General features: G+C 39.3%; 1 long non-coding RNA gene across 3 annotated transcripts in view; it reads left to right on the forward strand.

Moving 5' to 3' along the window:
- Positions 1-22,464, forward strand: part of LOC139760279 (uncharacterized) — a 149,831-nt gene that overhangs the window by 107,707 nt on the left and 19,660 nt on the right. For all 3 annotated transcript variants that reach the window (XR_011715290.1, XR_011715289.1, XR_011715288.1), the window contains exon 2: positions 7,646-7,821. This is a non-coding gene — a long non-coding RNA (uncharacterized lncRNA). The remainder of the gene's footprint in view (positions 1-7,645; positions 7,822-22,464) is intronic.

Below are 22,464 nucleotides of genomic sequence, written 5' to 3' on the forward strand. Positions count from 1 at the left end.
CTGACTGTCAGTTCTGGGTTTACGTGGTCATCTTAGGAGTGTTTGTTTTAGCTAGCTAGGAGTTATTGTTGCCGCATACATTGTATTTCATGGATGATGATTCTAGGCTGATAGACTGAGTGACGTACCAAGAGCCCTTTTCATGATTCATTTGTTCATTCGCTTATTTGTGTATTTCATTATACTGCTTAAACAGCTGTACATTGTGTAATGGAAAACCAAAGTTCTCATGATACATCCAATTATACTTCTTGGAATGCTATGGTTTATACCTGTAACTCAGTCAATAGGTCAAAGTCAATGTTATCAATACGCAGGTTTGAACAGTCAACAGACTGATGGTAGTCAAGGATATTTTGACACATAATCATTTTCAATCCATTAAAGGTATATTCAGTCACATTATCGCTTTCCCCCACTATCCTAAGCTTAGGAGATACACGTAACACACACACAAAGCTAACTGTTGGGGACCCTCAGACTAGCGAATGTTGGGAAGTGTAACACACAAACCAAGCCACTCGTAGACCGTAAAACGTACTCGACGCAGGCGTTAAATGCAGCCGAATCAAAGTAGCCAAATGATAAGAATTGTGTAACTCGTTATGTCAAATACAACACTTTAAGGATCTACGTAATTTATCATTAATGTTCACAAGCATCGACGTATGCAATGAGGACCGAATGTAAGAAAGTCCCAGCGAGGGTTTCGCTGATAGGCTAATCACATTAAGCATTCAAGGGGATCAGCTCTTGGGTCAGCTGCGTTACATAAGTTCTCTGTTAACGTGCTCACCCAGACCTCTGACAAAAGCCACTGACCTAATTTGAGCCTTGGGTAAAAGTCACGGTTAATTCCCCGTATCCTCCATTTTCATGTCTTTACTACCGAGATTTGTGTTCGAGAGCTTCAACTATTACCATATCCTCGTAAGATATTTCTCGTGTCTCCCTTGTAACTTATTATTTTACAAGGTTCACTAAACCCCACCATGGTTCTTCGATAATACCGCCGCCCACATGTTCGGTGCTTGGGTCGGGGTGGCATGCGAAGTGAGAAAGTCATGGAGAGTGGTTTGATGAGTTAAAAGGCGGCGGAAGCCTTACGCAAGATGAAATGTGGCAAGGCGGCCAGAGTGGATGGTATTGCTGTTGAATTTATTAGAAAAGTGGGTGAATGTGTTGCTGATTGGTGGTTAGGATTTTCAATGTCAGTATGGATCATGGTGGGGTGCCTGAGGACTGGCGAATGCATGTTTAGTGTCACTGTATAAAGGAATGGGGGATAAAGGTGAGTGTTCAAACTAAAGAGGTACAGGTATATTGAATATACTAGGTAAACTGCTTGGGAGGTAATTTGACTGAGAGGTTGAAGGCATGTACAGAGCATCAGATGGGGATAACAGCGTGGTTTCAGAAGTGGTACAGGATGTGTGGATCAGGTGTTTCCTGTGAAGAATGTATGAGAAATGAGAAACGAATGGATTTATATGTGGCATTTATGGATCTGGGGAAAGCATATGACAGGGTAGACAGAGATACCTTGGGGAAGGTCCAAGAACATAGGGTGTGGGAGGAAAGCTGCTAGAAGCAATTTTTTTTTTTTTTATCAAGGATGTAAAACATGTGCACGAGTAGGAAAAGAGGAGAGTGAATGGTTCCAAGTGAGGGATGATCTATGGCAGGAGTGTGTGAGGTCACTATGGTTGCTTAATTTGTTTAGGGATGGCATAGTCAGGAAGGTATATGCGAGTCTTGGATAGGGGCAAGTATGCAGTCTGTAAGGAACAAGAGGGCCTGGGAAGGGAGTTGGTTGTTGTTTGCTGATGATACTGTACAGCACTATTGGCAGATTCGAGTATGAAAACTAGAGTTTGGAAGTTTGTGTGAAAGGAGGAAGTTGTGAGTACATGTAAAGCATTAGCAGCGTTGAGGGACAGGCTAGATGGCGTGCAAGTTTGATTGGAGAAAAATTGGAGGAAGTGATGTGTTTTAGATACTTGGCTGTGGATATGGTAATGAGTGGAACCATGAAAGGAGCTGTGATTCTGGCGTATATTACACAACAGCCAGAGAATGGATGCGAGCGGATGCAGACTTTCCTCATCTGGAAATGGCGATCAAGTATGAAAGAAAAAAGAATTATATATATACTGTGTGCAGTATATATAGTAATGTATATTCATTTCACATAGTAGTATACATATATAGTATGACTAGTATGTATGAGAGCTGAAGAGGATGTTCTGAAACAGTTTGGACAAAGAAAGAGGATGAGGGAGAAAAACGATTGCTAAGAGGGCATACACATCAGAAGTGGATGGAACAAGGAAAAGTGGGAAACCAAGGAGGAGGTAGAAGGATGGAGTGAAAGATGCTTTGAAGGGTCAGGGCCTGAACATGCAAGAGGGTGCAAGGTGTACAAGGGATTGAGCAAACTGGAGCAATGTGCTGTAAGGAAGATGATGTGCTGTCAATGGGTTGAGCCACGGTATGTGAAGTGGTTGGAGACCACAGATACGTATGTGAGGCCTGACTTTGGAAGGGGAAGGGCTACTGAGTTCAGGGCATAAAACATGACAGCTAGATAGTGGACATGTGTGAATGAGGCAATTTCTTCATGTGTTCCTGGTGTTGCCTCGCAATGCTTTCTATGTCTATGCAGGATAGGATACATATTCATGGTATGACAGGAGAGTAATTTAAAAATTTCTCATGATTACAACAATGACTCTAAAGCAAATAATCACTATAAATAAAAACAAAGTCCCCAACTAAGGCAGATGTCAAGCCACATTCATTAAGTTTACAAACTCAAATAGTCAATATACTAGAATATTAGAACACAATACCAACTCAGTAAGCATAAGGTACACATGTACCTAAGATTCAACACTGTAAATAATGAGCTGGGTCAACTAATGAAAAGTCTGATTTATGTACATAGCTATCCCTCTTAACAGTGAGAAATTAGCACCTAAGTTAGCATGATGATTGCATTTTAAGATAAATAATTTTTTTCCCAGCATTAATGATGATGCTTCATATCTTGTAAACAGAAAGCAGATACAGTACTCCCAAAATAAATGTGCGCCCATATACATAACTGGCACATGTTACAAGGAAAATTTAGATATGGTGGAAAGACAAGAAAATAAATTTTCAAAAATTAAGAATAATGGATATTTTCATCACTTACTTCATGAACTGCCTATCCCTAAATCCCATCTGTTGCTGATGGGTGAGGTACTTTCAATATGTTGTCAAATTCTTTCATCATACACAAAAATATCCCTGTTGCCACTGACATATATAGTGACAATACATCAACACATATTCTGCAAATAATAATATAGGGTTACTCAAGAAGTCAAATGGGAAGGGTATAATGACAATTTGTAAAGCATATTCTCTTGGATAAAAGAATACACGTTCCTCAACATCCAGGCACAATCAATTACAATTCAAATGACCTAGAGCTTCATAAAATATATCAAAAGGATGTGCTTGGTAGATTTCATAATACAAACCACATATGAAAAAAGATATGCATTATCCTCCTAATCAAATACTGTACTCTAAAAGCCATCTCTGCTCTGAAGTCACGAATATTCAGTTCCATTAATACAAAATACATATTTTAGTTTGTCAGCAAACTATGTTAAAGTTAATAATATATGATATTACATTCAAAGACAATATCCTGAACTACTTAACAGGTAAAGCTGTCAATATATAACATCATAATATCTGACTAAAATTTTATGGTAACAAAATGAGTCTCATTTGCCAAATTCTTTCTTTTTACACTTGCTCCCACTTTAGCAAGATAGCAACAGGAACAAATAAGCAATGGTCTCACTTGCACACATCCAATATCCAGCTGTCATGAAATATGTAACAAAACCAGCTACGGTAAATACTAAATTATGATGTTTTCAAATATTCATATGTCGAGAGAGAGAGAGAGAGAGAGAGAGAGAGAGAGAGAGAGAGAGAGAGAGAGAGAGAGAGAGAGAGAGACTATTGTATCACTCCCTCTTTGACTATACAGTAGGCAAAGAAATCCTTATAAACTAAAAGTGAGTGGGTCTCAATCATACTTTAGCATCCTATTCCTCAAGTAATTTCTGGGATCTCCAGCTCAAGGGAGTGCAGGTATTGCATTGAGCAGTTCAGAGAAAAGTAACGAATACATTATTACTAATGAAATAGTTGGTCATAATTGTACTCTAGACAGAAAGTGTTTCAAAATTCAAAGAAAGGGATTTTCCTTTTCAAAACTTAAAAAAAATGAATCTATCATAACCTTCAAGTAACTGTATCTTTGAATTTGGCCAGAAAACAAATACTGTAATCCTGTATTATAAAAATGCATACATTGCAAGATATCCCTACATACAGAATTCTGTTAAGTGTAATAGAAGCTCGTGGCACAGGAAATCGAATCTGCGATTAGTGAACTAGCTCACAGACAGGAGACAGTGTATTGTATTAGAAGGGAAAGAATCTGACTGGTTTGAAGTGTGGAGTAAGATATGACAATGTTCACTTTAAGTAGCCTTATTTTTCATTCCTATATCAGTGAAATAGAAAAACGAATTAGTCAAACTTCAAAATCTCCCAATGTCACATAATCAAAGGAAGATCTGTTAAGGATTCGGAGATATTTAGACAAGCTGATGGAGTGAACAAAGGCATAGCATATGGTCTTCAATTTCAATAAATGCAAAGTAATGCATTGCAGTGATATGAATATCAATCATGAATATAAAATGTTTGTCCAACCAATTTTTGAAGAAAAAGAATACTAAGACCTTGCACTGATTATCAGTAATGACCAACCAAAAATACAATAAACAATGCCTAGCTTAGTATCAGAGCAAGATATAAAAACTTAAAGAATACTACATCCACTTTTTTATATTTTCCTCTCATTTCATCTGAAATAAGTTATTCAGTTTTGGTCATCAATTTAAATCTGAAAACTAAAATTAGTCTTCCTTAAAAAGAGTACACTCTAGGATCAAATTGACATTTTCAAAACTACATAGTTTTGACAAATCAAGGCCTAAAGAAATAGGCCTGTTCCAATAAGGCAAAAATATTCACTATTCAGCTGTTAAACATCTTACTTTTTAAGATTTCAGATTTGAGCCTCCTCTACCTAAAGTACCCCACAGAAGTCAATATCAGGAAAAACTTCTTATTCAGAATTATCTATCAAATTTCCATAGCAGGACAATTCATTCATTAAGCATGATATTCCACCTCAGCCTTTCACATACTGGCTGTTAAGCTGGAGGGTGTGGTCCCTTGAGCTTTAGCATCAAGTTTCTTCCACAAATACAATTATGACTACAGATAATGTCATCAAGTCTTCTGTCACTTGCCCTTCCCATATACTCTAAGGAAGAAAGAGATGCAGTGTTTTGAAAAAAAAAGCACATCTTAAATGTGGCACTGATGCTGACACAGCCTATTAAGATAGAAAGGTTATTATTAAATCTTTTTAATTTCCTGCAGTATACAAATGGCATATGGCATTCTATATTTCATCTACAGTATATGATGCAAAAATAATGTCATAGAAATTTTTAAAAATATTGAACTTATTGCCAAGACCTACAGGCACTGGTATGAATTTCTCAGTTTATGAAGGTAATTAAAAAACTGAAAGAGTACTTAACTTCGCAAGAAAATGGTGATACTTAAAGCTAAAACTTAAGCAGATAATCAACACTTAGACATAAAGAGGAACTAAATTCCTTGAAACGGGACTTGGTGTTAACTCTGAAAGGGCTAACCAAAATAATTTTCAAGATGACTAGATATCATATTCCTTGCTTCAGACCATCCGAGCAGTATTGCAAAAAAAAATAATCTGATTAAATCAAATCACACTAACAATACATAAGGTGATACAAATATTAATGTAAAAGTAAACTGATCCATTCCAAACTTTCAATCCTACCTATCAAAGAAACTTAAAACATACATGATGGATAACTACCTAAATGTTAAAAGGAGATAGGCACAACTGAAGGTATTACACTTTTTCTTTATAAGGCACATGCAACTGAAGGTCCTAGTCGAGGCTATCTTATTGAATATATGCATATATGCAGAAGCACCACTAGGAAAAAGTAACACGAGAAACCTATGCACTTTGATGTATAACCATATATTCAGGTGGATAGTTACAAAGTGAGAAAATGAATACAATAGAGGTTATATATACACAACCTGAGGAAACTTGGAATTAGTAATAAAGTTAGCACAAGCGTCTGCATGGTACTACATGAAACCAGTCAGGTTTCATGCATTTCTTTTTCTCATTGTTAGCTGAGATGGCATGGGCAACTGAGGCCCTAATCAAGGCCATCCCATTAACACTATATATACAAATACCATAGCACCTAAGCCGGGCACCCATTTTATCAACCAACCCTTCAGGGAAGATGGAGAGCCAAGTTGCTTGTGGAATGACTGCAGCAACTAGAATTTGAAACTTTGAGCTCAGAGGTGGCCTGTGAATGCGTCATGGTCAGCTACACTAACCACAACACAACAGAAGTGCAGTGCATTTAGTTACCCTCTAAACAAAAATTTAAAAATCAGATATGTGAAATTTTAATGAATTAACATAGGAAATTAAAACGAAAAACTTACTGTTTCACCCAAACATTAAAACTGATTATATGTACAAACTGGACATACTTTTTTTATCCTAATTGTTCACCATTTCCCAGGTTAGCATGGTAGCCCCAGGAACATGCAACAAAAGGCCACATTCATTCTCTAGCTGTTGTGTGTAATGCATCAAAACCACAGCCTTCTATCCACAATCAGGCCCTACATACCTTTCCATGGTTTCCCCTTAGTGCTTCACATGCATTGGTTCAGGCCTCTGACAGCATGTCGACCCCTATATGCCACACTGTTCCAATTCACTATTCTATGTACACTTTGCACCCTTTGGCATGATGAAGCCCCATTCAATCAAAATCTTTTTCAGTCCATCCTTTCATCTCCAGTTTGGTCTCCCCTTTCCTTGTCCATACCACTACTCTTTGCCAACCTCTCCTCACTCAATCTTTCTGTGTCTAAACCATTTCAGTACAACCTCTTCAACTCTATCAACAATACTCTTCTTATTACCGTACCTCTCTCTTACTCTTTATATTATTTACCCTGAGCACAGACATATAAAACATTTAAAAAGCTCAGAAAGGATCCACACTTTGAAGACTCTTGAAGTAGCATTTTACTTGAAAATAAAAATACTGAACATGTTTATGGTCAGATTATGACTGATCATGATAAAAGGGACTTGTGAACACTTTATAGGTGAAGAAGTTTTAGCCAAAAATCATACATAGTTTTAATGAATGCAATAAAGGTACATGATTTAATTGAGAAAACTATATAGGAAGTTCTGACCCCATATGGTGTGTGCAGAAAACTTATGAACTGTATCTAGAGCTTTTATATTGGATGTAATACGTGTGAAATTCAATGATACACTGTAATGATAGAGTAGTTTTGAATAACTGTGGACGTGTGCTTCAGGATGAATAATATAACTATCATTATTTCACAGATGAGAAATTACTTAAGACATATCACTATCATTGTTTTACAGATAAGAAATTGCATACGACGTGAAAGATGTGGATTTGGTACTGGAAGTTGCCACGACTGTACTATGCAGATGATGCTGTTCTGTTAGCAGAATCAGAGATGATGGATATATTATAATGGCTAGTTACTTTGATGAGGACCACAGTGAAAACATTCTCGTAGGAAATGCAACTAAAGGTAAGATTCTAATTTTAATAAGAGATGGGATGTAGCAGTTCAGTATCAATTTGAATGGTGGACTGGAAGTAGTGGACGAGTTTAAGTAGCTGAGAGTGAAGGTCAATAAGGATGATGAATCTGAAGTTGAGAGCAGTCATGCATGGGAAACAGAGCAATAGGAAGCTAATTGAAAGTTCTAGCAAATGGGAAGAATTTAAGTGTAGAGGCTGACAGAAACTTTCATGAAGTTGTAATGGTGGGTATATAAATGTGAAACCCAAGATTAAGTGTCTGAATGAGTATATATATATATATATATTGCTCTCTAGTTTCCCAGCCCTAAAGACTTTGAACCATGGTACATGACTAGCAGCTTCTTCCCTTAGTTTGTATGTACAGACCAGCTACACGAGGAAAGGATATATCATCCTCTTTTCTCATACAGTGAAGCTGTGGAATTCTTTTCCTCCTCTCGTTTTTTTTTGTTTTTTTTTTCAGATAGCCTTAAGGCCAGAACCTCTCGCTTAGATAGACCTTGGGTCTGTGTGGTCTGTGTATCTATGTAACTAACTCTTACTTCTTATAACCTTTTCACTCTCAAAAGTCATGGCTACAACTACCAAATGAATTCAAATCAGTTTTTCTTTTTATATTCATACTTGCAATCAACACAACCATAATTAGAGCTTCCTGTTGCTAATGCTACATCAGCTATGAAAAAAAGATGGATTACTTATGCAGTAAAGTTGAAACCACAAGGATGAATAAAAATGAAGATTTGAGAAGGGGATATAGTATGCCAAAACAGTTTGTGACAGGATTTATCTTCTTCAACTAATCCACCCTGCTGTGCTTAATATCTTTTTTCTTCCTTGTTACTGTTCTCATCTTCACATCTTTGTTTAATCTGGAACCAATTTTTTTGTTTTGTCTCTGCCTTTCTCATCAGTATTCAAGGCCTAGCCTCAAAAAAACTTCTCTGGGAATATGGTCTATCATAATACAAAAGGGTTTTCCTGATTCATGCAACAATTTCGAAGAAACATCATCTCTGCTCTCTATTAATTTTTTTTGAAACATGATCGCGCTAAAAAAAAATTCCTTTTGTCAGTGATTCAACATCCCTTTAGTCTTCTTAAAAGCTAGCAGCGTTTCCAAAAATGTATTGATCTAGCCCTTTCGCCTATTATCACGGAACACTATATCTCCCTTTCGCCTATTATCACGGAAGTTTATCTCCAATTACTGCCATCCGTGAACTTCGACAGAGCTTATGAGATCAGTGTGTCCTTTCCCACAGGCTTATATCTGTATCTTAGAACATGGAAAGGATAGACACAAATCCTCCGCTCAAAGGAATTCATCTTTTTTAAGTTAGCTGGAAAGCATGGGCAACTGAATGCTCTTTTCAAGACAAACACATTCATGCTGCATATATATATATATATATATATATATATATATATATATATATATATATATATATATATATATATATATATATATATATATTATCTAAGCCAGGTACCCAATCTGTCGTCATCTATATGAATTTTACTCGTTCCTCAGCGAAAACGGAAGCCATCTCGGGGCAAAAAGCGTAATCATAGATAAGACCTGGGCAAGGTTATCTCTGGTAAACCGAAGGGTTCTTGGTTAGCTTTACGATATTTTGGGCAAGGAAGGCTCTCCGGATTAGGAAAATTAGGGTTCATCTGCGTAACACAATATCCGGTCGCTCAAAACACATTTCCTCGGGCATGATGTGAAATTTTTTGGGTTTGAGGAAGAGCTGACGGCAAAGGTAAAGAAAGGGACCTTAAACCATTCATATGCAGGGTCAGTCAATACATTAGGTACATAAGATTTTGGCTGTGGACCACTTTCGAAAACAAAGCCGCGGTTTGTAGTTTCACATGTTCCCCAAGACCCAAAAAAGTTGAAAACTGACACGAAAGCATTGTTCGTCCGTTCCTGCGTGTTCTGCAATTTCACACACCTCGGTCAGGCCTCTTGGCTTTCAAAAGAAAAAGAGCGGTACAAACGAATGGATGGCTGAGATAAAATCAAAAATTTTCCTCACAAATGTTTCCACACAAGTTGCGATGCATACATGTGTTCTACTTGAATTTCGTTGTGCTTAACTGATTGTTCCTATATTTTACTCGCATTGGAAAAATTCAGATAATACGTACATCTCATTGCAAAACACGTCTTTTAAAAAACATCATTTAGTAAAATCCTAAGGAATTTTTAATGCAATAAAAGATCGTACGCTTTAGATATGGTTTGACCTTGATCTTCATACGTTAGGATGCGACACTTAAAGGCATTTAAGACTTGTATGACACGTTAACATTTAAGATGCATACTAAAACCACTTCACGCATGGTCTCACGTGCTCAAGGTTATATAGTTCAGTAATGGCCTCCACTGAAACACGGTAAAAGTTTAAACGTTACAACCAATGGCAGGTCATTATGAAGTTTCTCACGTGAGGCGCGCGGTACGAAACCATTTCACGTTTTAACAAAAACATCTGAGAAACCACTCCATTAATCTCAATTGAAATAACAGAAAATATTAAAGAGGTTTCAGCTGTTGCAATTGACTGGGGAATAAAACACCCATTCGTACAGCAAACATCATAAACAATATCAGAATATCAGCACGTTCCAGTTAAAGTATACGAAACACTTCAAGCAGCATTCTTAAGTTGCAACACTTGAAACACACCTCGAATATATTACATGCTGGATCATAAAACGTTTCATGTAAAATGTTTCCATAGCAACTGCTGGCTAACAACTCGCAAACATTTCATGACAAAACATTCGTAACAAAACAGTTCAGTATAAACACACCAAAGTGGTCCCAAAACATCGAGTGTAATTTTGCAGGTGGACCTCATGGAGCGGTGAAAAAATAAATCGAAAAGCATTCAGAATGTGGCAAAGACCGTACTTCCAAACACCCATTGATAATAATTATTCAGTAACACTGCTTCAATCTTAGAACCCTTATCGCGGTAAGCAAAACACGTCATATAAAAATATATATATATGGACGATTTTCCTTTATAACTTCCGGAGATTGCCATCTTGGGAACATCCTGGGGATAACACAGGTCAATCAAAAGATAACCCTAACCAATGACCTTTTTTTTTCTTAAGATTCGTTATCTCAGCTAAGGTATCCTTGTTGACCTATCAATTGAACTTGGCTTAACCTTCACCCATTCTTATCACGATCAACTAACCTCCTCCTCCTCTGATATTTACCTATCGGAAACTAAGTCAAGGTTAGGCAGTATTCCACCTGTGAAAATATTATGCACTATAATGTATGCACAAACATTCATACGAAAGTAAGTAGAAATATACACAATGTGTAAACCATGTCTAATATCTTAGTGAATACTACTAAGGGTTTTGTAGACCGAGTAGTGACAACACAAAATCATAACCCGAAGAGTTTGTGTAAAGCATTTAAAAAAGGAAAAAATCCGATTTGCCAACGAATGTAAAAGGTGTACGTGCGGTTCACCTAGTGACGTCACAGGGTCCATGTGACCACAGCACGTGTCGGGGTCACGGCGTGGTACCTGGCGGAGACACACTGTGGCCACTGAACCCGTATGACCTACTACACCTGGGCGTATATGAACTGCGCAGGTCAAGACACTGCTCACAGTAAGCTTAACCTAAAAGGTTTCTGCTTATTTAGATGCGTATCTTTTATGATTTTTATGAGTTATGGTTGTATTTGTCCTATATAAGTTACGATAAATTCCTGACCCGGGACCTCTTTTTTAAGTTTACTTCAGTATCACCATAACCTGACGTATTCCGTAAATCTAACCAAACGTACATATCCATATCGACCATTTACCTTAATGTACCAGAATGGTATATTATTCAACCATTTAAGGTGCACTGAAATGCTCCAACCATTCAAACATGGTAATATCATACGATCATTCAATAAAACTAATATAAATCACCTAGTACACCTAAGCATGCATAATAAACAGCCGATTGATGAAACGTAGTCGTTCTAACATACCTTACAGTCCTACGCGTATCCTAAAATACAATTTGCTTTTCACTCCCAAGAAAAAGGTATGAAAAGTCAACAATCTTAACATGTAAATATAAGTTCAATGAAGGCTCAATGGATCTATTTTTGGTTCTCTGAATCCATACCAAGCTAGGCTGCTGCAAAGCTGTCATCAACAAAACACTTCCGTAATATAATAAATCATAGTAAGACCAAATTTACCTTCGAAATACGTTGTAAGGAATTTTAAAAAACTTATCTTTACCTTGAATAAAGTATTCAGGAACAATAATCATTCCTAGAAACAATGACCCTTCCCTTGAACGTATTACCGAAGACAATGGAATGGAGCCGACACCAGGAGAAAGTTTGGGAAAAGCTCGTATATTTAAACAATTTCTAAACGTAAAGGAAAAAATGAATTAGGTACGCTAAAGCTTCAGCATTTGCTGTTCAAGTCTATAGATATTAGAACTGCTAGGTTACACCGTGCGGGTCCATTCAGCATCTACTTAGCGTAAACAATGAGATCTCCCACAGGTGATCAAAACGTCATCTTTGCAAATATGATCAATGCCGTAAAAATATATCTATCTTTTAGGCATCCCATATTCAGAATACGTCTTTAACTTACCGGTAATCTTGTCATAGCAGCTGACGATCATTGAAGTGTAACTGACGAAGATTTCACCAATCAAAAAGAAAAAAGAGCGAGGCCTTGTTTGATGCAGCTTCCACGCCTGTCGCCTCGCTGTGACGATATACGAGCTTAAAAAAAGTAATGGAAGCATACGTATCTAAATTCTGGGCAATGGGTTCATTGCTTTATGACTTGCATAAACCCTTTAAAATATTGAGATTTGGTAAAAAAAAAAAAAAGTCATGAGTAACCATATAAGCTCAGGACCTCACGATAAAGTATATTAGTAGATTAGCGATGAACAAAAACGTTTGGCGTTCGTAACTTTGATGCATTTCCTTGTGACGTAAAATTTTCGAGTTGAACTTTCACTGGAATTATGTGTTCTTTCCGTATGATATTGATCAAAGGAAATCTGGGTTATGAGAGGAAAGACGTATAAAACTGAAAAGTCGGATAATATTTGATTCCATTACCTGGCAATTCCTCCAATTAAGATCATGGGCGATTATCTTTATTCGTATGCGTTCGAATTTCTGCAGTATTCCTTATTACGTTGCCGTGCTCTAATATTTCTCTGAAAAGACATCGTATGCTTTGTGCTTTCCAATGACTCCATATAACTTTTCACGATTGCACTGTTTCCTCTATCATCTTTCATCTCAATATTGCTTACCTCTGAACACACTCACCTCGACTTCAGAATAATGATAAATGTTATTTAAGGAAAAGATTGTTAATATAATTCCTGAAATATCTAGAGAACGGAAGACAAAAATTGGGAATATTTTGCATCGTGATAGATCAATCCAATATATCATCTTAAGTGGAAAAGCCAAAAACGTCAGATTCAAGACTTTGTGAATGATTTTTGCATTTGTTACAAAGGAATTCTCCAGGAGCTTGTGAAATAGGGCAATGGCTATTTCTTATGAAAATTTGCTGCAGCTTCCTCTTCTTTCTCTGGAGATTACTAAGTTAATATTCATCCTTGTTCTACGTGCTAGAAAAACAGATGACATTATCATTTTGATGGTTTATATTTTAGCAAAACACTGATATTAGTTTTGGGCTAGAAGTCTAAGTTGATGATGGTATTCTTATCTGAATATGGATTCAGTTTTTAACATTACTACGAGTGTTCCTTTTAGCATATATGATAATGCCCAAAATCACCCAAAGTATGGAAACAAAAACCGTAGGCATGCAGAAATATTCAAACACACAGGGGTAATGATAATGTAAATTTTCTCCCCATAACAGATAATATTTCCACACGGAGGGAGTACGTTTAACAAGAAATCTAATCCTGAATTGGAGATTATAGTAAACAAAATAGTCCATTAAAAGGATGTAGACTTAATGTACTTGTGGAAACAGTGTGGTCATATTTGCTATGAGATTGTATGTGGTCAGAGATGATGTTATATAACTTTATTTTCGGATGTTGACTATACATTGACGATCCCATTTACCAGATGAATGCGCAGGCCTGTTTTGGACGGGTGTTTGAGCCATACAAGAACGTCATTCAGTATATTATTCCGTCTCCCATGTTTGTCTCTATCCTAGTCTTAGCTGAAGCCCCGCAATCCGACCAAATCGCTACATATATTATCCTCCGACACGCTCTTTTTACCCCGTTGACCTGGTTCCCGTTGAGGTTAGGTACAGCGTCAGTTTCTCCCAGCTGCCAAATATTCGTTGAACAGGGACCCTGGTTGGTATTGGAGAGGTGGGGGGGGGCCACAGGGAACATCTCTTGGGTCATCAGATGTTATCATGACTGACAGAGGAGGTGAGGTTGGGAGGGCGTCCCGGCCTGCCCGTCTGTCTGTCTGTCTGTCTGTCACCCTCAGTGAAAGTTGTCACAGAGCGCAATGACTCCCGGCGAGTTTCACCCAAGGGAGGACTTCCTCTACCCAGAGCCCATCAACCTTCTTCCTTCCTCCTGAGGTTTGTGTTACATCCATCTGACCCACATGTAGTCCGCGTAACCAACATTTCCCGATACGCAGTTTACCTCCGTTGCATTTAGCTTACTCTCCTTACGCCAAGTTGTATGTCATCACCACAAGTTTAACTTCATTTACGACACATTTTTATCTCATTTATATATTGTTGATCCGATTAGCCATCATAAAAATCCCGATTTATATATATATATATATATATATATATATATATATATATATATATATATATATATATATATATATATCATCTTGAATTTTGCATTTATAATTGATAGTTTACTGTTAGATCAGCCAGTTGACCTTCATAACACCCCAGTGTATCTCCAGAAGAACTAGTTTACCTTCATATATCTCGCAGGTGACCGTCATTAATCTTTGTTTACTTGTAATCCTTCAGGGGATGTAGCCTCCGATTAATATGTCGAACAGGACATGATGCAAACGAATTTCTATGCCTTAATGAAAATGGAATAGTATTTTGCGCTTTTTTTTTTTCTTTTACATTTAGGATCCCTACTTTTGTTCTGTACAGTTTCTATATTTTGAAAAGCTGGTGCTTGTGGATGTTCCTCAAAGCGCGTCCTATTAGAAAATATTTTATAGTTCACTGGAAATTAAAGAAATACTGACGGAAATAGATCTATATCGAAATAACTAGACTTTTTTCATGTGTGGTAATATGGTGAAGTTGAGAGTGAATGTATATGTGTATATATATTTTTTTGCCATATGAGGAGGTTCTGAGTGGGTGAAGGGTTGCCACACTGAGGTTTCAAGGGGGGGGGGGGACTTGCCACTTGAAGTTCTGAAGGGCGAGGTGTTGCCACATGAGGAAGTTAGTGGGGTAGGTATTGCCACGTGGTGCTCTGATTAGAAAGGTTTTTCAAAGGAGGTTCGGAGTGGGGGGTAGGTTGCCACATGAGGTTCTGACTGAGATGAGAGGTTGCCACATGAGCTTCTGACTGAGGTGAGAGGTTTGCAACATGAGGGGACTCAAGGGCCACCTGGAGTAATGGCACCTGGGGCAGGATGGCCACTCGAAGAGGCCCATGTCGGCATGGAGGTTGTCATTACAGCATATAGGGTGAGACTACACTCTCCACACCTACTGCTGTCTGTCTTTTGTCTGTCTATTCTGTCACTATCACCATCCCAAAAATCTAATCAGTTTGCATATATATATTATATATATATATATATATATATATATATATATATATATATATATATATATATATATATATATATCTTTTTTTTTTCCTTCGCGTGTCACCGAGGTAGCGCCAGCAACAGAGGAAGAAATGACCTCATTCACTCACAGCCATTCTCTCCCTGTCATGTAAAATACACTGAAAACAGAGCCCCCTATTCACAACCAAGCCCTATATATATATATATATATATATATATATATATATATATATATATATATATATATATATACATATGTGTGTGTGTGTGTGTGTGTGTAACAGCAAAATGTTTGACGTTCGTAGATGTGTGTGCATATATGCGTGTATATTTTTGTGTATGTGTATCTAATTGCCTTTTTGTAGTCACTTTCTATACCTATGACGATAGATTGCCTTTAAGTAAGTTATTTGTAGGATGGAGAGTCTGTGTTTTTAAACTGGATGCCTACGTGTATGTGAGGCAGGAAGAAATGGCAGCAATCTAGGCTATGGAAGGGATTACCACACACACACACACACACACACACACACACACACACATTCCAGAATGAGTCAGGTAGCCATTCATCCACCAGGGGATGATTTAACAGCGGCGATTGGCTGTTGGCCGACAGCCGCGGCAGGATTCGAATCCACGCTGGCCCGACTCATGGTCAGTAACGCTAACCGTAACAGGACCCCGATTCCTTGTCTCTTTCTCCCGTTCATTGTCTCTCTCTCTCTCCCCATTCCTTGTCTCTCGTTCCCCCGTTCCTTGTCTCTTTCATTTCCTGTATGACACTAGCATTTCAGTGTCGTCTTTGTATTATTTCATCCTTTAACGCTTCCTTAGGCATAGATTGAGTCTACAAGTATTACTTAATAAGTTATCTGTTTGTTTTATGTCCTCTTAGTACCCCAGTCTCTGTTTCTGATCTCAGCCAGTACCCTAGTCTCTGTTTCTGGTCTCTTCCAGTACCCTAATCTCTGTTTCTGATCTCTTCCAGTACCCTAATCTCTGTTTTTGATCTCTTCCAGTACCCTAATCTCTGATTCTGATCTCTTCCAGTACTCTAATCTCTGTTTCTGATCTCTTCCAGTGCCCGACTCTCTGTTTCTGATCTCTTCCAGTACCCTAATCTCCGTTTCTGATCTCTTCCAGTACCCTAATTTCTGTTTCTCATTTCTTCCAGTACTCTAATCTCCGTTTCTGATCTCTTCCAGTATCACAAACAGCCTCGAAAGGACCCCAGTAGGTCTGCAGGTATTTGTACTCGTATGTATTACCCAGCGACCGGTGCTGAGGGCGGGGCTTCCTCGCGACACTCAAACATTTCTCTTTTTACTTTTTACGTACTTGAGCATTTTCCTTGTCTGGGGGGGGGGGGGTCATATCACCCCCTCACGCCGCCCATCCCCCCCAGAACCCCACTAAAACCTCCGAGAAACCCCGGTTTCCCCATAGGATCCCACCGAACTCCCCAGAGACCCCATTGGTCCCCAGAAAGCCAACCTCCCCCACTCCACGAATCCCCACTAACGCCCTACTCCCGCTGTCCCCCCTCCCCCCCCCTCTCCTCACGTGGCAGCGTCCACGTGGTGGAGCAGGTCAGGGGAGGGGATTACGGAGCCTCCCACCCACCTTCTGCCTCCACACTCCATCCCTCCCCCTTACCTCAAATCCTCTCCCTCCTGCTTTCTTCTTTCATTTGCTTCCCCTCTTCTTTCACCTGCTCTCCCCTCATCCTTATTTCATCTTGCCCCTTTTCGTTCACCTTGTCTGCTCATCTTCCTTCACATGTATCTTCTCTTCTTTCATCATTTTTCACACTAACTTCCATCTTTTCCCCGCCTCACTTTTCTTTCTTTTCTGCCTTCGTCTTCTTTCCTTTTTTCGCCATCTTTCGTGTCCACCATCTTTCTTGATAATCTTTTTCTTCTTGGTTCATATTTTGTTCTCTTCCTTATATAAAAGTTTGATTCGTATTCTTTCGTTTTTTCTCCTTTCCGAAAGTTCAGTCTCTGTCATTACGTGTCCAGCATACCCTCTCTCCACCACTACCCTCCAACCACCACTACCCTCCTCCACCACCACAGCCTACCCTCCCTTTATCACTACTTCCCAATCTCCAACACCACTACCCTCCATCCACCACCATTACTTTCACCCCATCACCATCACTACCTAACCTCCAACACTACTACCCTCCATCCACCACCATTACCTTCACCCCATCACCATCACTGACTGCCAAACCTCCAGCGCTACTACCCTTCATCCACCACCTATACCTTTGTTCCACCACCACTACCATCCATCCAACGCTACTACCCTCACCCCACTGCCATTACCCTCCATCCACCACTAGCACCCTCACTCCACTGCTGCTACCCTCCAACCACCACTAGTACCCCCACTCCACTGCCATTACCCTCCTTGTACCAATATTACCCATAACATGGCTATTTACTGGTGCACCACAACAGGCCACACTCCCTCAACCCGTGTTATAATCCTCCTCGAGATAATTCTTATCAATAAAGAACTAAAGAACTACGGGATGTTGATAAGGACCAGAATGCTTCTCATTTCATGGGGAGAATCGCCATTAAAATAGGTCAGTGCAGGGGAACGGACGAAGCGTGTTCGCCCTACATTCGTTCACAAAAGAAACGGGTAAATATATATACTTTGCGGGTGTGTTTCATAAGGCTTCTGGCGTCATACCTCGCCTCTGAAGCTGAATGAGACTTACAGTCCATCCTCTGAAGCTGAATGAGACTTACAGTCCATCCTCTGAAGCTGAATGAGACTTACAGTCCATCCTCTGAAGCTGAATGAGACTTCCAGTCCATCCTCTGAAGCTGAATGAGACTTACAGTCCATCCTCTGAAGCTGAATGAGACTTACAGTCCATCCTCTGAAGCTGAATGAGACTTATAGTCCATCCTCTGAAGCTGAATGAGACTTACAGTCCATCCTGTGAAGCTGAATGAGACTTACAGTCCATCCTGTGAAGCTGAATGAGACTTACAGTCCATCCTCTGAAGCTGAATGAGACTTACAGTCCATCCTCTGAAGCTGAATGAGACTTACAGTCCATCCTCTGAAGCTGAATGAGACTTAGTCCATCCTCTGAAGCTGAATGAGACTCGTATGGAGTACCGGTAAACCTCTGAAATAAATCAGGTATTTGCTGTACTCATAGAAGACATTTTGAGATCAGGATATACAGTATACATATGTCAATACGGTATACATATCTGTTATTACAACAGGGCCAGTTTCTATGACAGTTCTGATGTTACCCAGGACTTTTCTTATGGCCTCCTGCCGCCCAAGGCTGCTCCACTTCCAGCAGCAGGGAAATGTAGACTCTTTCAGAGTATAAAGTTCTTTAATGGTTCTATACTCCCAATGATACAGCTTCGTCAAAGGTCTCTCTCTCTCTCTCTCTCTCTCTCTCTCTCTCTCTCTCTCTATATATATATATATATATATATATATATATATATATATATATATATATATATATATACAAAACCTCACGCAACCGTTCGCTAACTCAAATCATCCCAGCAAAAAGAATTTTACCGTTTTTAAAACCGATTCTTTATCATATTACAAATCCTTCTGTATATTTCAAACAAAAGACTGGCGTTAAAAGTCACGGGTCTTACAAAAGGTGCAATAAGAACCTTTCTTGTGTCGGTTTCAAAATCTATCGTTCATGATTTTCGGGTTTTCCAAAGGGATGAAAAATAGAAAAAAGAAAAGAGTAAGAAGAAGCAAAGGAGGTAAAATATTTCATAATTGAGACATGATGAACGTAATGTCAGACATCTCTTATGTCGGAAATGGCTATAATCTTTTGTCTGTATTGGCATAACTACACAGTCGGCTCTGCCAAGCGCTTGCAGTACATATTGGCTGTAACATGTTGAGGTGGTAGTTAAATAGACTAACGAACCTAACTCCTTTCACATCAGGGCGACCTGGGTGACTGATAAATTGTTTTTTTTTCGTGTTTCGTAAACCTTTTACCAACGGTGATAAAAAGTAAACACAACATTTGCCAAGCGATAAAATAACGTCTTTTGTTATAACAAAAATTCGGACCTCCCTCACACACACAGTCATATACAATGAGTCTCCGTTTCCAACCCCACCCCCCGGGCGCGCACTTCAGAGAGAGAGAGAGAGAGAGAGAGAGAGAGAGAGAGAGAGAGAGAGAGAGAGAAAACGACGCAACATGAGCAATAGTCTTTCTACGGTGGCCCCGTAAAGTAAGTAGATTAGAGGCGCGGTTGCTGCAAGACAGCGGATACCACGATTACAGATAGGCTACAGCTACTGTCCTATTCGCTCCTGACGTAACCTTCCTCTTACGATATCTACGATATTTTGGGGAATGTAGAAGGGAACTACCACTACTACTCTCTCTCTCTCTCTCTCTCTCTCTCTCTCTCTCTCTCTCTCCCCTAAACGCTCGTTTTCTTCTCTTCATTCGTAATACAATCCTCCATTTTTTTCTCCATTTTTTCGTTACGGTGTTTTTACGTTAAAGACAAGAAGTTTTCGTATGTAACTTTTTGCCCACGGGAGAGAATGCCTTGGTCTGTCTCACATCTCTTGCTAAAGTATCGACTTTCGACGGAATGGTAATGTGAGGGATCGAAACCCCGTGTTCTATTTCACGCCAGAGTAAAATTGGCGGGAAACCTTGGGTCACGTGGCCGTTAGTGTGTCACGGAGGGGGGGATGCCACTTTTCATATTTCTTTGCCCCTTTTTTTCTTTTCGTTTCATGTGGCGAATGCTTCGTAGCGAATGGAGATGCCATGTCTCATAACTCTCATTGTATCATCGACTCGTTAGGAATGTAAGAATGACTCTTTATAATTCACATTAATCCATAATTAAATGTATTCATGCATCTTAGTGGTATTTGAGAGAGAGAGAGAGAGAGAGAGAGAGAGAGAGAGAGAGAAGAGAGAGAGAGAGAAAGAGCAAGCGAGCTAGGTGGGCTATAGGGCCTCCAATCACAATTATTTTCTCTTGATTAATGTTGTACTGCATTACTTGAAGGATCATTGATCCAAATAGTAGTACTAGAATTATGTATATGTTGTAATATTTACTTAGAATGACTGAGCAGATTGCTTACTCCTAAGTATGCATTCGTCTGGTGTATCCAGGTCCATTTTTTTAGTATTTTTGGTTAGATAACAGTGAGGAAACTAAGGTGATTCTTAAAGTTAGATTATATCAATTATCATACAAATTACCAGACTCAACAAGTGATCAGAACTGAAGTTGTGGAGAGGCCTAATGCGAGTGAGTTTTAGGAGCAGACAGACGTGATAGAAGTTAAAGCGCGAGAATAATCAGTAAGGATAAGAAGACTGGGGAGAGAGAGAGAGAGAGAGAGAGAGAGAGAGAGAGAGAGAGAGAGAGAGAGAGAGAGAGAGAGAGAGAGAGAGAGAGAGTTGGAGGATAATCAGAGGAAAAAAATGTAGAAAAAAAGTGAACATGTATTTCGATTTCCAACACAGCCGCCCACAGTGAGCCACAAGTCACTTTACCATAATAAGATCAGCTACATTAGGCTGGCTCTCTCTCACTCACTCTCCCTCCTCCGTCTCAGTAAATACTCTCTCTCTCTCTCTCTCTCTCTCTCTCTCTCTCTCTCTCTCTCTCTCTCTCTCTCTCTCTCTCTCTCTCTCTCTCTCTTCAGGACGAGACCTCAGGCCTTCCCTGGACATGTATCGCATCATCACTACGGGTATCATCACATCTTGGACAGACCTCCCCTTCAGGATAGTATCTCTACCTCTCTACTTACTTATCTACCAGTACCTAAAGCGAGACTTTACCTAGAACAAAGATCACGTCGTAGGATATTCTATAGGTAATTAGGTAGATTGGTAGATTAGGTAGTATGCGCCATGGTGATCGATCCTCCCCTTCTCTCCCTCACCCCAGATGTGGCGATGGTGTAGTGATGATGTCATATAAAGTCCAAGTAAGACTCGAAGTCCCGACTGGACGGAGTAACACCCATCCCACTAGAAGACCCGTTGTTCCACCATTCACCTAAAGTCGACCTACTTTCTGACCTACTTTTCCAACCCTCCTCCTCCTCCTCCTCCTCCTACCCTCAACAGTGAGAATTAATGGACGACGATTCTTTTGTTGCTGTTTGCTGGCTACTAAACTGACTTTGGTCACTTTTTTTAAGGCAAAAGAGTTGCTAATAGAGAGGTTCGGGGGGGGGGAGTACTTCATGGGCAGTACCATAGGAGAGTATATCGCTGACGAGAACTTTCTTATGCTTGACTGGTTGCGTCGAAACGTTGCATATTGAAGGAGGTTCATGGGCTTGGATTAATGGCTGTTTGGCTGATGATTGTGGGTATTAAAAGGTAGCCCCACCTAGACCACTTATCCTTCTCCATTGCCTTCTTTACTCCTTCTTTGCTTATCCATCTACTTTATTGCTTTTCCCAATCCCTCTTTTTCTGTTCATTACGGTCAAGTTCCTACTATATAGGCTGGGTACTTTCTATGTCAAGTTTCGTCTCCGTTGACCAGGGGCTTTCTCAGTCAAGTCCCTCCACTGATGGCCAAGTTCCTTCTCTCCTATAAGTTTCTGATTATCCCGCCAAGTTTCCCTTCAGTTAGACCTCCTCTCTGCTGGTCAACCTCTGCAAATCAGGTTCCCTTCATACTGTAATTAACATTATAGCTTACTCCACAAATTATGTATCTAAGCATATACTGTTCGTGGTAATAGCTTGCAAACACATTAAGT

The sequence above is a fragment of the Panulirus ornatus genome, chromosome 36 (genome assembly GCF_036320965.1).
Source record: "Panulirus ornatus isolate Po-2019 chromosome 36, ASM3632096v1, whole genome shotgun sequence".
In the NCBI taxonomy this organism is placed as follows: domain Eukaryota; kingdom Metazoa; phylum Arthropoda; class Malacostraca; order Decapoda; family Palinuridae; genus Panulirus; species Panulirus ornatus.